This window comes from Camellia sinensis, chromosome 9 (genome assembly GCF_055761805.1).
Source record: "Camellia sinensis isolate YWXY chromosome 9, ASM5576180v1, whole genome shotgun sequence".
Lineage (NCBI taxonomy): Eukaryota > Viridiplantae > Streptophyta > Magnoliopsida > Ericales > Theaceae > Camellia > Camellia sinensis.
The window spans coordinates 9,497,417-9,511,502 of NC_138969.1; positions in this window are offsets into that span (position 1 = coordinate 9,497,417).

Genomic DNA, 14,086 nt, shown 5'->3' on the forward strand with positions numbered 1-14,086 from the left:
TTTGTCGAGCTGTCGTGTTTCGTGTTTTTGAGTTGTTACTCTTTGTTTAAGAAATTTTTGTTTGAGTCTTGTTTATTTAGTTGTCAACACTATTGTGTTTTGCTTATCGAGTTGTAAACTTGCTAAGGTTTTGTTATATCTTAGAAAGTTAAGTTGTTGCGTCGGTTCACTACCTGACTGGGCAAAATGCACAATGCACATTTCCATTTAATCTCATTATGGTGCAAAATGATGCGATATGATGCTAAGAATTTAAAATACAACACCTTTTTCAAAAGCTGTTTTGTCCATCATGCCTCGTTTGTTACAACATTTTACAGGCTAAGGCACAAGTTTTACAAAGAATAAAACTGCCAAATAATGTACAATGTGCTACAACTACTAGCAAAAAAGATAAATAAAACAGGAAACAGCCGCATCTGTGCTCTCAAGAGCAGGAATAAGAGGCCCTCTTCGCCCTCTTCTGCGGAATAGACTCTCCGCCACCATCGCCATCATCATCATCTGAATCGGAGTCATCATCCTTGAGATCGCCCTCAGCCTCGCCTCCACTCCCGGAACCAAGACCGGAGCCGTCCTCTCTGTCAGCAGATGTCTCCGACTGACGATCTGCAGCCTCCTCCTCCTCATCCTCACCGGGCTCCTCCTCTACAATGTGTGCTCTGCGTCTATGAGACGACCCCCCCTCCAGCTCCTCAAAAAGGCCCAGATGGCCCAGCTCCTTGAAAAGGCCTGTATGGCCCAGCTCCTCGAAAAGGCCCGGATGGTCCACCTCCCCGAGAAGGCCCAGGTGGCCCGGCCTGCAGCTGAGCATATACCGGGGGCATCTGAGAATAAAGAGTTCAATTTAAATACATCAGTCCAAATATGTACATCAGGTGCAGATACAAGAAAACTACATGAAGTGGGTACATGTAAACACAGTGTATAAGTGAGGTGTGTGTCAAATGTGCTCTACACAAGTAGCCTATCAATGCAGTAGAAATCAGCATATCATCAGAAGTATGATAAACGCCAGAAAACTAAAGGGTACCTGGAAGCCCATGATGGACAACTGCGCCTCCCTCCGCAGGACCATCCCCTCAAGTGAGGCTACCATCTCGAGCACCTGGTCCATGTACTCAACAGGGGGCTGCAGATGCAAAGGCAAGGGTATCAGTAAAGGAATGAACGTCTAAGTATCTGAGTAATAAATCAAAGCCGTAAAACATACCGGTGGTGAGTCAGGGTCTCTGACATATCGATGGCCGGGCATCGGAGGCTCTATCGGGATCGGAATCGGAGAGGTAGTCCTATATTGCCACCCCATCAACTCGGTCGGCATGTCCCGCCATCTAGGATGAGGATAAGTCGGAGGAATCGGGGGAACCAATCCACCCCCACCTCTAGATGTACCAGACCTGCTGGTGGAAGGGGCGTCTGCAGCCCGAGCCCGGGCCTGGCTCGAAGATGGCATGCCAGCAGGCCTCATCGTCGGAGTACGAACTCCCGTCAATGGAGGCATCAGGTATATGTGACGGTAAGTAGCGTAATCCCCCTCCTCAAGATGTAGCAAAGCATCAGTACCCAGCATAGCACTAACAACATCCCGGGAAGAGAGCCTATTAGCAATTCGCATATCGACTGGGGGTGCTGAGGGAGGGTCCTGAGAAGTGTACCCCCAGACCTGACGCAAGAAGCGGTCCCCCAAAAACCAGGCCCTACCAACTGGCCCTTCGAACAGGATCCTATACCGGGAGACACCCCACCCTCCGACAAACTGGAATCGGAGACCTTCACCTAAAGGCGCCCAGGGCTGCCATGTAATCTACGGATAACAGACGCATAAACCAAGCAGAAATCGAAAATGTACAGGACAAATCAAAGATGAAAACAGAAAGAACTGAGAGTTCTGAAATACCTCCGTCGACCGCACCGTGTCGAAGTACTGCCGCAGATAAAGGAGAGACTCCCGAGGTCTTGGTCGGTGCTGGCCTTCAAATACAGGTGAGTACGGGGTCACGAGAGGTCCCTCTACCACTAACTCCGGGGCCAATGTCGGGAAATACACATAGACCCACAACTGTGGAAAACAAAGCAGAATACGAAGTGCTGAGGGCAAAGTGCACGATATAGAGTATAAAGTGCGCCGTGTGTGCAATGTGCAGGTAATGAGGAGCAGAAATGTAAATCAAGAGGGCAGAAAGTACCTCCCAGGCTCTCCAATAGCCGCCAAGTAAGTCCCCCCGTCCGCGGGAGGTCGCGCTCATGTAGCAATAAAGGGTAGCCAAGCCGGCGCCACCCCAGTCATACCGTCTGACCTGTGACAGGTCCACCAAAACACTTAACAGATAAAGCCCAACAGTGTTCCCCCTGTCGGCAAAAAAAGTGGTCCCGGAGAGGAACATCAGAAAGCCGCGGGCATATTGTGCTGCCTCCTCAGGAGTCCCGGGCTCCATCTCCACCCGCCGGAAATGGGAAGAGAACCAGGTGTATCGAACTCTCCCCGAAGGTCTATCAACAGGCGGGCGAACCCCCAGCAAATATATCCAAGTAGCCTCCCACTAGCCCATGTCCTCGTCGTAAGGGATAGGCCAACCTCCCACGTCAAGGCCAGTCAGTACGACAAAGTCAAACGGGGTAATAGTAAAGTCCCCCGTGGCAGAAAAATGGAAAGAGTTGGTGGTGTCCTACCATCTCTCCACCAACGCGGCCATCAACGTCCTCCTGGCAGGACAACGAGATAGCCCAGTACAGAAGGGCCTAAACCCCACCAAGTCAACCAAATCCCGAACAGCCTCCGGGAGCTCGGCGTACCAATCTCTCGCCGCGGTAGAGCCATCTCCCCGCACAGTGCGAGAAGTCACCTGCATTCAGAATGGATACATGTTTCAGCATAAAATGAATAAGCTGCGTGCAAATAAAATGAATAGGCTGCGTGCAAAGTAAAGTAAGTGAGCCGCATGTTCAGAATCAGTGTGTGCTGCGTGTTCACCTTCAATTTGGGCTGTGTGTTCAGAAAATCAGTGTTTTGGGTTGCGTGTTCAACTCTCAATCAGTGTGTGCTGCGTGTTCACCTTCAATTTGGGCTGTGTGTTCAGAAAATCAGTGTTTTGGGCTGCGTGTTCAACTCTCAATCAGTGTGTGCTGCGTGTTCACCTTCAAATTGGGCTGTGTGTTCAGAAAATTAGTGTTTTGGGCTGTGTGTTCAACTCTCAATCAGTGTGTGCTGCGTGTTCACCTTCAATTTGGGCTGTGTGTTCAGAAAATCAGTGTTTTGGGCTGCGTGTTCAACTCTCAATCAGTGTGTGCTGCCTGTTCACCTTCAATTGGGCTGTGTGTTCAGAAAATTAATGTTTTGGGCTGTGTGTTCAACTCTCAATCAGTGTGTGCTGCGTGTTCAGAAAATCAGTGTTTTGGGCTGCGTGTTCAACTCTCAATCAGTGTGTACTGCGTGTTCACCTTCAATTTGGGCTGTGTGTTCAGAAAATCAGTGTTTTGGGCTGCGTGTTCAACTCCCAATCAGTGTGTGCTGCGTGTTCACCTTCAATTGGGCTGTGTGTTCAGAAAATCAGTGTTTTGGGCTGCGTGTTCAACTCTCAATCAATGTGTGCTGCGTGTTCACCTTCAATTTGGGCTGTGTGTTCAGAAAATCAGTGTTTTGGGCTGCGTGTTCACCTTCAATTCGGACTATGTATTCAGAAAATCAATGTGTGGGCTGCGTGTTCAACCCTCAACCGATGTGTGCCGTGTGTTCACAATCAATTTATGGGCTGAGTGTTCAGGAATTCAAGAGATTGAACCGTGTGTTCAGAGTGCAAACATAATCCATGAAAAATTCATAACATGTTACAGAAAAAGTAAAAACGAAGTAAATACCTCTCGTGCCTCATGGGAGAGGTGATACTCTGGCTCCCGCAGAAGGAGATCCCCGGGTGCTCGCTCGTCGAAATCGGTGAAGTGATAGAAAACAGCCCGTGGAAGAATATGTGCCGGTGGGTCGTACCTCTCGGGTATGAAGGATTGAACCCTCGGAGGCAGAGCCATGATATCGAGATCACCTCCGGCGTCTGGAGGACCTCCACCGTGGGGGAAATGACCAGCCATTTCAGAAAATCTACAAAAGGGGCAAAAATGAGCCAAACTTGGAAAAAGTCAACAAAAGTCAACTCTCGGGAAATGAAAAAGTCAACAAAAGTCAACTCTCGAGAAAATCTTTCAAATATTGAGACAAACTCACCTCAAGTGGCGAAAATGAGAAAAGAAGCCCCGAAATCAAAATTTAATCGGTTCAAAGTGCTTAAAACTGAAAGATTTCGCGAAAACAACTTGCGTGAGACGTTGGAAAACGCGTATAGAGCACAGATTTGAGGGAGAAATGGTTTGGGAAGCTAGAGGAGATGATTTCGGAGCTGCACTTGTGAGCACAAAGTGTTTGGATGAGTGTATTTAAAGAAAAGAGGCTGAAAAAGACAAAATTGCTCCGAATCTGGGCTAAGTGGCCGACCGGTCATCTTTTCTGGCAGGCCGGCCATTCCCTTTTCAAAAACTGGCCGGTGGCCTCCCTCTCCCAATAAAGATGGCCGGTGGTGTTCCCCACATGCCCCCCAAGGTCCCTACAAATTTTGGGGAGGATTGGAGTCCCCAGGACCTGAAAAAGTACAAGAGAAGTGCACTTTCTGTCGTGAAATCGCTGCGCCGGAACCTCAGCTTCAAATTCCGATGCGTGTCTCATCATTACTCATCGAAAGTGAGATATATCCTTTTGAACATGTTGTAACCTCTCTGGAAGGTGAATCGGAGGCCGCGATCGAGTCGCCCTCGCCGAAACGCGCATTTCCTTCCTCGTTGTTTTGTGACAAACATACATCCTGGTTTACGCTTGTTCTGCGTTATCATGCACGTGACTTGCATTCTCATGCACATACTTGCCTTGTTATGGACGTCTCTTTGATATCACCGAGCCTCCGTGCTTAAACTCGCGTCGTCACGCGCGTTCCTTCCCGCATTGCGATGCACTTTTCCATTGGCACCGCGATTGTCTGCATTCGATATCACATTGAACCTATGTTGTTAGATCTATTGTTGTTGTTGAGTTTCTTTCTTTTGCAGGCACGATATTGTATGTACGGTTCATTTGAAGCTAGTGCGACCAGACGAATCGCGCATGTATCGTATCTTCTCCGTGTGAGACGCGACGAGAATTGAATAATTCTTTGCATTCCTAACCGCATGAAATGTAGTTGTTGCTTTGCATTCTTAGTTAAAACTGTTGCATCTATTTGCGAATACTTGCTTCATTACAGCTTGCCGCATTTGCATGATCATCATGTCGCATCTGGCCTTGTGTATACCGTTTTGCATTTTGCCCCCTGCCTGCGAGCACGCCTGCGGGCACATCTCTTTTATCTCACCTGTTTGTCTAAGTCTTCGGCCTTGTCAAAAATGGGTCATCTCTAGGCTTTGACATTCACTCCCGTCACTTATGACTTTCGAGTTCTGTCAAAGAGGGGCAACTGTAGACACCCCATTTTTGACCGACCTTAAGACTCAGACGTCATCGATTGAGCGCTTGGTGATGTTGCATATCGTGCTCGTTCAGAGGTTTCAGAGTCTCGGCTGCGAGCCTCGCCTCCGGACTTCCGGACTCTTTCATGCTTTGCCTCGGTTTGCGAACCAAGCTCTGTTTTCTCTGTTTTCTCTTCCAGAAGGGAGAGAGAGGTCTCGTAGATCATCTTTCAGTGGCCGTAGGCTACGTTTTGTGGTCGTAGGCCATTTTGCCCGTTTGGAGTCCGGTTTCCAGTTTTTCAGAGCCGTTGGCCGTGTGCCTCGGTTCAGGACCGCTTAACCACCTCCGTTTGCTCTGATTTTTGGCATGCATCTTATTTGCTCCCTTTTGAGGGACACTGTGGCTCGAGAGACCAACTTCGTGGTCGAACACCACTTCCGGTGCCTAACATTCAGTTTTCGGGGCCTCGGGCTGCGCGTTTCGGCCCCCAAACCTCCATTTTGCATCGATTTGAGTTCATTTTTGGCAGGGACCTCTGTTTCATTGTTAGGAAGCTCGTAGAAGGGTGGGAGGCCAGTAATTGTTCTGACAACCAGTTTTATTCCTCCATCGCCCTCCGTCGCCCGTTTTTCTCACTTGAAAGCTAATGTTGACCACCCTCAGGCTACTTTTTCTTACCCCAAACCACATATTTGTGTTGTACACACCTGGGAGGCCACCAATATCATATGGCCGGCCAGTAATTGTATGTGACCCTTTTGAACCCCTCCTAAAAGTGGCCTTTTCTCTCTCCTGGTTCATTTTCTCTAGTTTTTGACCACATGGTTTACAGAAAACCGGCCGGCCATGATCCTCTCTCCAGGTACTTTACAGAAATGCCCTCTGTTTCCCCCCAAATTTTGTATCCGGGGGGGCCAACTTTTGGGGGGAAACTTGAATTCCATTCCCCCCATTTTTCCCCCCTCTTTTGCCTATATATCCAAGCCCTCTAGCTCCCATTTGAAAGGTTACAAAATTTGCTTTAAGGCTCTTGCATTGTATCTCTCTCTCTACACTCCAACCCTCAAAACCCCTCAAATCCCACACCCCTTTCTACACCACCACATAGCACCACACCACCACCATCCTTTCCAACACTTGGAGCTGGTTTTCCAGAGCTTAGGAGCACCTTTTCTCAAGCCAAGAGCTGCTGAAGCTTGGTCTACAAGGGTGAGTCTTCATTCTCCCTCTTTTGTGCTTTATTTTGTTCTATATCTAAGCCATACTTGCTTACATTTTTGGGCTCCGACCCTAACTGAAAATAGCATTATTTTGAGCTCCTTTTCATGTTTGTTTAAGGGCCTCTCCCTGTTTGAGGCTTCCTTTTTACACTTGCTTCTTTACCTCTCTTGTATGCCTCTTTCTTGCATAGTATTTTAGGCCTATTTGTAAACTGTTTTGAGCTTGGTTATAAACTGTAAAGTGGATTATTTTGAGCCCTTCTTCAACATTGTTGAAGGGCTCTTCACTTTTTGAGGCTTTCTTTTGTCAAGTTGCCTCTTTATCCCTCTTTTGGCCTTATTTTTGCATGTTTTGTTAGCCCCTTGTGCTTATATTTTTGGGCTCTGGTACGAACTGTAAATAGCCTTATTTTAACCCCTTCTTCATGTTTTATCAAGGGACTTTTGCTTTTTGAAGCTCCATTTCTGCTCTTTGTGTTCAAACCTCTTTTTAGGCCTTATTTTGCATAGTATTTTAAGCTTGCATGTGCACTGTTTTGGGTTTGGTCACTAACTGTAAAACACCATTTTTTGGGTCCCTCTTCAACTTTGTTGAAGGGCCCTTCTCTGTTTGAGGCCAGCAACCATCACTTGCTTCTTTGTCTCCCTTTTGGCCCATTTCTTGCATAATAGTTTAGCCATACTTGTGTTTGTTTTCGTGGCTGGTTATACACTGTAAAGTGCTTCATTTTGAGCCCCTCTTAAACTTTGTTGAAGGGTCTTGGCCATTTATGGCCAGAAGCTGCTACTTGTTTCATTATCTCTCTTTTGGGGCCATCTTTGCATGTTAACGTAGCCCTATTTGTGTTCACCTTTTGGCCTTGCTTAAAACTGGAAATATGCTTGTTTTGGGACTGTCTTGATTCTGTCTTCACACTTCATGTTCGAATAATGCATGCTTTGCATAGCCATAGGTCATTCCAAGTACCTAATTTCATGTTTCGGGTCTCATTCCATGTATCGGGTGCCATGTTTCCATGTTTCGGGACTGTTTTGCATCATATTTTGGTACTGAAATTTTCATGTTTGCATATCATGTTTCATACCTTGCCATGCTTTGTTGGAGTGGCATTTGTGCCTTAGGTTCGGTCCTCGGTTTGCGTGCACATGTGCACGTATCTCGAGTGTCTCATTTTCATCTAATGGCCATTGATGTGAGTGTGGCTGAGGTCCACTCATGTTGGTGTAAGTCCATCGTGCATTGTGTATGTCATTTCAATTCATAGCATTGCGTATGCTAGGTTGTATGTTAGAGCATCGTGTATGCCATGTTACATCGCGCATTGTGTATGCCATTTCATAGCATTGCGTATGCTAGGTTGCATGTTAGAATTGCATTCATGCATGTCATGCATATTGCATTGTGTTTGGGATAGGCTTTAGCCCGAGCACGGGAAACGAGGGACGTTTCGTACTCCGAGTGACGGAACGTGTCTCAATTCCCAGTCACCGACACTCCGGAATATTCATGATGGAGTCTCGGTCTTGTTGTGTTTATGTGTACATTCATTTCATATTGAGTCGTGCAATTCGACTCCTCGGCCATCATGCATCAAGATGCGTGATTGGTGGCACGAGGATCGAGGACTACACTCCTTGAAGAGTTGTCATGCATACATATGTGAAAATACTTTGCCATGCCCCTTTGTTGCTCTCTGTTGCAGCAAATCAGAAATCAACATCCTTCCGGAGCTTGGCACGCATTCCAAGAAAAATTGCAAACAGAGGCAAACCGGGGCATCACGAGGGATTCTCCGCACAAGGCAACCCGAGCATGCATCATTCATCATCCGAAGCAGAGTCGAGGCAGTCCCTGGCTTGCATGCCAATTTAATGCTTTCCTAGTTAAATTTGTTATTTAATTTGGATTATGTACATATTTGAACTGTACTATTTATTTGGGACTGTATATTATTTTATTCAGACCCTCTGCGCGAGGGCAATGTTGTAATAAGTGTGCATGTGTGTGATGTATGTCTTCCAACCCCACGCCTTTCTCCCTTTTATTTACCCGCTTATGATGGTTAGATTAGGGCATGTTTCAATTAGCATACAGTATGATAGCATGTTTGCATTCATTCATCTGTTTTGCATGCATCGAGCTCGGCGCATCATACTAACTGCATTGTATTTTCAATTCCAAATTGAATACATGTTAGCTGTAGCATTTCATATGCCATGTCTAAAATAGCCGAACCTACTATAGTTGCACTTTTGCATGTGTTGCATTAGGCATTTCTGTATAATTAGGATCATGCATGGATTTCTAATTAATTTTTGTTTTGGCATGGAGTACTCGGTAAGTTTTACGCTTTAGCATCCTTGCATGCGTGTGAGTGAATGCCATGATAGCATGCTTACCATGAGGCTATATGCTTATGTGATATAACTGCCTGAATGCCTGTGGGTGAAGGTTGGGTTATTTGGATTGGAACAAATCATTGACTGTGAGTCTTAAGCCCACTAGATAGTGGCAAAATCATATTTTCTAAGCCCACCCGAGGGTGGCAAATCCACGTCTTAGCCTACTTGCGAGTAGCACCATCAAACCATTTTCAAATAAACAAACATAAAATGTTTTGTTCCAATTCAGGCGATCCAGTCTATACTTGTATGCTATGCGCATCACATAGTAAATCTAGGCTAATAACCGGAATAAGAACGCATAATGTTTTCAAAAATAGATATCATGGTTAGTAGAGGCCGATCTTTGATCGGGCGAGCGGGGGTGCTCACGAAGTGACCTTTCCCAATCGTACCCAAGTTCCCGAGCCGAGGCAACTTTGGTGATGACGGACACGTGGCCTTAGGCAAACGAGTCAGGGTTTCCTAAATTTTTCCAAAATAAAACATTTAGGTGGCGACTCTGTATCTGGCAAAGCAGTCCATGGTTGGCACTTCTTTCAAAAATCTATTTTCTCAAAACGATTTGCCGGATTTGGACTCTTTGGTTCAGATTTAGAACCATGACAATTTTAGAGTCCTGAACTGTAGTGAGCCCAATATCGAACGGAACGGGGGACTCGTTCCTCCCGGGGCGTTCGGGGACGTCTACACATACACAAAGGCATAATCAAGGCATACACAATGCGACGATCGAGCATGCGACAACATGGACATGGCATACACAATGCAAGATAGACTTAAACTAAAATGAATGGGCCTCAGCCACACTCAAATCAGTGGCCAAACATGATGAAATTAGGCAACAAAAACACATGCAAATATGCACAAATGCAAGGGACCAAACCTAAGGCACCAAATTCCACTCTACCGAAGCATGGCAAGGGATGAAATATGGCATACAATCATCCATTTTCCAGCTCTGAAATGACATGCAAGATGGTCCCGAATCATGCAAACACCTCACACAATACATGCTAGATGGCTCGAATACAGAAACTAGTGAAGCGCATTACACTAGGGGTACATAAAGAAATGCACAAATGGAAAAACCAGCCCCAAACAGACCCTAGGAAGGTCCAAGACAGTGGGAAAATGGTCTAAAATGATGGCTCAAAATACATAGAAATGAAGCTCATGCAATGGTCCAAAAATGCGGTATTTATGCACAATACTCAAACGCATTTAAAGAGTCGAAAATATGGGAATATGGCATATATGTAAGCTCTAAAATATGATGCACAATGGCCCCAAAACAAGGAAACACCTCAACATAAGCATGCAATAGGCTCCAAAACTCAAAGCTAGGCAAGGGTATTGAACTACAACCATGCATAGCAAGCATCATTCGATCGTGAAGCATAAAAACAGAGCTAAGGCAGTCCAAAACATGCATAAAATCAGTTTAAGGCATGGCCAAAAAGTGCTAGGATCAAAGGCCAAAATAGCATGCAATGTAAACTAGTAAAGAGGATTTGCACTACAAGCATGTGAGGCAATCAAGAGGCCACCAAACCAGCAAAAGTCAGAGGTATGACATGCCAAATAAAGCCCAAAAACCCACTAAAACATGGTCTATGCATGCAAGAATGATAGGCTCCTTTGATAGGCTATAAAGAGGGTTGTTCTACACATGCAAGATGGACACCCAAAATGGAAAAATGGGCTCTAGAAAGAGCCTATGCAGGTCCTAAAACCCACCAAAAATGGCCTAAAACATAGCTTGGAAACATGCAAATAAGGGCTCCTTTGTTAGGCCAAATATGCTAGTAAACAAAACAAGGAGAGAGAGGGTCACCCCTCTCTGATTTTGGCACTCAAAATAGCATGCTAGCCACTGAAAATCCACTGGATTTCAGTGGCTAAAAGGCCAAACAAAGGCCAATACAAATGCTCTAAGGCATGGCTCAAAACAAGGTGAAATGAAGCATGCAAGGGGGTAGATGACCCCTAACAAAAAAATGATCTCAAACAAACATGTTAAGGACCTCAAAATAAGACTTTTTTTAGTTTACACTGAATCTCAAAAATTATTGCAAGTATGGCTAAGAGAAGGAGAAAAATAAAGCCAAAAAGAGAGAAATGGTGTGTTACCCTTGTAGCCAAGAACTCCAGCAGCTTCTGGACCAAAAAAGGCAACTCCTTAGCCTCCGAAAACAAGCTCCAAGAACCTTAGAGTGATGGTGGAAGTGTGTGGTTGTGAGGTGGTGTGTAAAGGGCCAAAATCAAGGCTCTTTTGGAGGCTAAAATATAGAGATAAGGGGAGAGAAGAGGAGAGATATGGTATATGCTCCAACCAAAATTTAAACCTTTGCTAATGAGGGAGAGGGTCTCTCTTATAGCCAAAGACGTCTAAAGCTTCTTCAAGAAGCTAAAAACCAAGTTTAAAGATCCTCCATACACGTGTATGGAGAATTAATTCTGTGCCTTCCAGCTAGCACAGCTAGCAACAACTCACAGAGACAAAACATGAAGAAAGGGGCCTACCAGTTCAGGTGGTCGGCTAGCCAGTTCAAAAGGGTCAACTCAATAGTGGCATGCGACCACAAAGGGGGTCTCCCGGGCCACAGTGTCCCTCCAGAGAAAGGAAGCAATGTGTGTGCCAAAAACTGTGCCAAACGGAGAAAGTTAAGCGGTCCCAAATCGAGGCGCATAGCCGACGGCTCGAAAAACTGAAAACTAGTCTCCAAATGGGAAAAGTGGTCTACGACCACGAAAAGTAGCCTACGGCCACTGAGAAATGATCTACGAGACCTCTCCCTCCCTTCGGGAAGAGAAAACAAGATCTGGTTCGCAAACCGAGGCAAAGCACGAAAGGGTCCCGAGGTCTGGGGGTAAGGCTCTCAATCGAAACTCTAAAACCTTAGAACGAGCACAACAAACACCATCACCGAGCGCTCAATCGATGATGTCTGAGTCTTAAGGTCGGTCAAAAATGGGGTGTCTGCACTTTGCACCATCTATTTCAGAGCTTTTAAACACTATTTTTCAAAGCTATTTCAGTGGCTAAAATCATGTTTTGAAGTCCAAATTTGGAGGGGTTTGTCTCTCCTCCTTGTGTCTTGTTTGCATGCCAAGTTAGCCTCATGCATTAGCTTATTGTTTTAGCTTTTTGTGGTTCAAGTCCAGCATGTTGAACACTCTGTTTTGAACTGTTTTGCTATTGTTTTGGCTGTTTGGTGCCACTTGAGTCTTGTATTGCATAGTTGTAGTGTAAGTCCTTTCACTAGCTTAATGTTTTAAGGCTTTAACCACTATTGGTTTGAGTTGACTGCATATTTTTAATGCTTTTTCTCACCTAATTTCAGCACTTATAATCTCTGCAATCCCCCTCATTTCTTCACCTTTTCATTTGCTTTGAGAGTTGTTTTAACCTTAGGGTTGTTTAAGCTTGAGATTGAGACTTATGCTTAATGGTTTAATCCTCCTTTGAGGGTTCATTACCAACGGCATGAAGCTTCTCTCATGCCTTAAACTATCCCTTGGTTGATGCTTCTTTCATCCTAGAAAACACTCACCAATGGACTAATTGATTAATGAATGGTTTGGTAACTAAAATATGTAAACAAAATCGGCAAGTAAAAGAGGCAAGATAAGCATTCTTTGTGTTGCATTGCATGTGTTCAAATCGGACGTTAGTTTGAACACAAGCAAAATGGCACATTTCATATACCATAAGGGTAACAGAAGCAGGAAGGAGGAAATAGCACTAAAAGTAATAAAAAGTAATAGTAAAACAAAAACTTGACATTTAAAACATTAAAACTTACAATTGCTTACTGGAATGAATCAAGTAGTTCTTTAAAATACATAACTTGAAAACAATTTTGAAAATATAAAATTACAGAGATAGCTATTTTCTTGAGGAAGGAATGCTCTCAATTTTCTAACTCTGCCTTATTCTTAACTGAAGAGGCTCTTTTATAGATGAAAATAGTTATTGTGAGCCTTTTGAAGAGTTACTGTGAGCCTTGTGAAGGAATTTGACTTTGACAGAAGCACATGGGAGCTGTCTGCAACTTTCGGTGAGTGACTAAAGTTGATGGCTGCCTTTGATTGTTCTGAATTTGTTGGTTAGATGAATTATGATGAATGATGAATAGTAATGTTGACTTTTTGATGAATAACGAACAGTAAATTTGACTTTTTTCACTATTCATTGCTTTTTGAAGAGGCATGTGGCTGAGGGAATCAATATAGTTATATATATTGTACGGGGAGCAAATATTCCGCAGAGCCCGTACTCCTTTCATCCAAGCTACTCGTCTGTCTGATCAACCTGCGAGCACAACGGCGGTGAGCTACCCGGCGGTGTGTTGCCGGAATAGCCCTCCGACGATCAAGTTAGCACACACTCAGAGACAGAGAGAGAGAGAGAGGAAGAGGGGTGTTTCACCAAGAGTGTTTCTCACCAAATGTCGTTCCTATGTCTAGCATGGGGGGCGCAGTCATGCTTATACACTTTTCTGCCCTCATCGCTGCATCCATTCACTCAATGACACGTGGAGCTGCTCTCCCATCTGTCAGCATAAATTCAGCCAAACATCACCTAATCAAACCACTAATTGACATCGGCGGGAATGGGCAGTCCGGCGTAATTATCTCGGCCTCCTTCGACTGAGCTACTTATCGAGCCTAACAATGCCACTCGCTGAGCTCTATCACAACTGAGCTTCGTAGCACCCCAGTATGACCGAGCTCCAGACAGGTTAGGCCGGTCCAAGGGAGACCTTCCGGCCGAGCTACATACGCGACTATAAGACCCGGATCGGCAGATGATCATCTCGGCCTTCTTCGACCGAGCTACTTATCGAGCTCAACAATGCCACTCGCCGAGCTCCATCACAACCGAGCTCAGCAGCACTCCGGTGCGATTGTGCTCCAGACAAGTTAGGTCGGTCTGCGGCAGATCACGGTCATCGAGCTAAAAAGAGCG